This window comes from Gavialis gangeticus, unplaced genomic scaffold, assembly GCF_001723915.1.
Source record: "Gavialis gangeticus isolate Ggan-Ray unplaced genomic scaffold, GavGan_comp1, whole genome shotgun sequence".
NCBI classification, from domain to species: Eukaryota; Metazoa; Chordata; order Crocodylia; family Gavialidae; genus Gavialis; species Gavialis gangeticus.
In genome coordinates, this window is record NW_017729030.1 from 40,108,004 (window position 1) to 40,110,644 (window position 2,641).

Here is a 2,641-nt window from a genome sequence, read left to right on the forward strand (position 1 = left end):
GTAAGTCAGCCATTCTGGCTGAAAAGAGCTTCTTCCCTTTCAGGGTGAGGTGGGGGGGGGGGGAAGAGAAATCACTTATTCACATAGGTATGTTAAACACAAGAAATAAAAATGTTAAAAGAGTAGTGATACTGGTAATCAAAGTAAATAATAGTACTTAATATAATATTAAGAAACTTTAAAACACTCACATAGGTCACATGAAAAATAAAAGACATCTTCTGTGGATTTGTAGTTTGCATGGATTTGAAGATTCAACCTGGATATCTTCCATGGATCACATCTTTTCTAAAATGATACTAAAACATGACGGGCCAAAACTTACATTAAATGATATTTTTAAATAAATTGAAAGACCCTTTCTGACTTCTTGTTTGGAAAGCAATTATAAAGAGTATTTTCAGATTTGACCTGGTCTCACACTAACCAGTGGAACATATTAACAGTGTCCCAACCAGAAGTATTCATAAAGCACCTTTAAAACAAAACATGAAGATTAACTGGAATCCTAGCAGTGCTAATATTTCCACATATATGGATCCTATGAAAGTGTTGGGTAAATAAACATACAGTAGAAAGTACTTTAACATTTTCAAACGAAGCTTACAGAAATAGATAATTTCCTTTCCATGTCCCATGAATCATTTGGGGAAAGATATAGCTGTAGCAAAATCTTTGACTATGGCATTTCAATTTTAAATTGTATTGGTTGATAGAAATATTCTGTAGAGATTACACAAAGAATGAAAATATCCCATTTGCAGTGAGGCTGACTAGAATTTTTTTGTTTTGTTTTTTAAAAACTGTTCTTGGTGGCAAATAAGATGAACAAATCAGGGATGGATTTCTGAATGGACAGCAGGAGAATCCAGTTGTCTCTATTTTGGTGCCCGTATTATGAAGAGAACAAAAATCCCTGTATATTGGAGCTTTTTTCACTCGCTCAAGCACAATACTTGCAATTATTATGTAGGGGCATGAAAATAAATCATGTGCCAAAGCCAGTGTTGCCGATATCTTAAAATTAGCATGTGTATCTGTCCCCCCACCATTTAAATTAGGCTAAATTATCTTTGTCTAACATTTTTGCTGTGCTAATTTTCTGCCAACTGACTCTGTCCTAGAGCCCAGACCATCACCTAAATCTGAATTCATATATTGTCTCATCTTAATACATAAAATTCTTATCTTGGGGAATCCCATGGAATGAGCAAGAATATCTGGAAAAACCATGAGAAGCGGGTCTCAAATTCTGTGATGTAATAACAACAAAATTGGCAAAGCTGAAAATTGTCCATTCAACCATGAGTAGTTTTGAAGCCCTTGATTGAAAAAGGAAAATGAAACAGCCAAATGATGAACTTCTCACACCTCTCCATGCAATTCACATGGCAAGATATTTATTTTCATTTGTATCTTTATAAAAACTTGTATTCATAAATGGTACTCAACTTTTTAAGCTTATAATATAAAAAATTTTCAGAACAAATAGAAAAATTACTAACAGCTGGGACAGCAAAGCTTAATTGGATGAATTGCAATCTGACTGGCTTTAACCATCTGCATACTTATTTCTCTTTATGAGAAATCCAGCTGCAAGTGCTGCCACATTTGCCAATACCTCCAATTAGTTATGTGCCCTTTATGGATATCATTATTTTTCACAGCCACACTGCGGTGTTTAATATTTAAAGAAAGCAATAGCAACAGAATGAAAAAGTGCTATGTTTTAGAGGAATCCTATCTTTAAAGCATCTTTTAGTACATTTGTGGCCTTTTCCCATCACATGCCACTCATGTGAGAAGATAAATAAAATATTTTGCTGGCCTACGCATCTACCTTAAAAAACTTGAAGTAAAATGCTTCAGTTGCAGAGCACTTTGGAAGCAACTTCTACTCATGCAGCAAATATACAGCATAGGTGTAAATTGACCTAAGCTCTGATGGACAGGTGGAAAATTTTATGCATTTCAGGTGACAGCCCTCTTCCTGATGCAGGGGCTCTGGTGAGGCCCCAGTTCTTATCTGAAACTTTTGAGGACCTGACTAACAAGTACCCTTTCTTTTGGAGGCTTCCACAGAAGAGCCCAAATCTTTTGAAGTGGCCTCAACACTAATATTGATATATGTTTTTGTTGCAGTTCTGAATTTAGATGAGCAAGATTTAGATTTAAATAAAATCAGAAAGATTTATTCAAATTGCTTTAATCTTACCATTTGCTCTCCAACCTATTCAAAAAGTTAAGAGCCTCCCTTGAGATTCCTTTCACTTCTGGTTCTGTTCCCATCCAGAAAGCATCCAAAGCACTGTTGAACTTGAACATATTGGTTGGATTTAAATTAATTTTCCAGAACATAACCAAGACTCAGAAATTTAGAAGGTTTTAGTAGGTTTGTCAACTGATACTCTTTTCCTTTCATCCAGTTAACAAGTTTGAGACTTTCTTTCACATTCTTTCAACAAATTAGCAATATCAGTAAGAAGTCTATAACAGTAAGAAATCCTCCTTTATGCCACAGCTACAGATCAATTTAATTTATGAATGGGTTTATATGTTGTGGTTGCCTGCAGTTGACGAAATGGATCTAGTGGCCCAGGTCTATGCTACTTAGAAGAATAAGCAGAAACCATAAAAATAA

The 2,641-nt window shown here is 34.9% G+C and overlaps 1 long non-coding RNA gene across 1 annotated transcript in view; it reads right to left on the reverse strand.

The window, feature by feature from the left end:
• LOC109300988 overlaps positions 1-2,641 on the reverse strand; it is a 78,231-nt gene that overhangs the window by 6,044 nt on the left and 69,546 nt on the right. Inside the window, exon 2 of the long non-coding RNA XR_002098389.1 lies at positions 192-288. This is a non-coding gene — a long non-coding RNA (uncharacterized LOC109300988). The remainder of the gene's footprint in view (positions 1-191; positions 289-2,641) is intronic.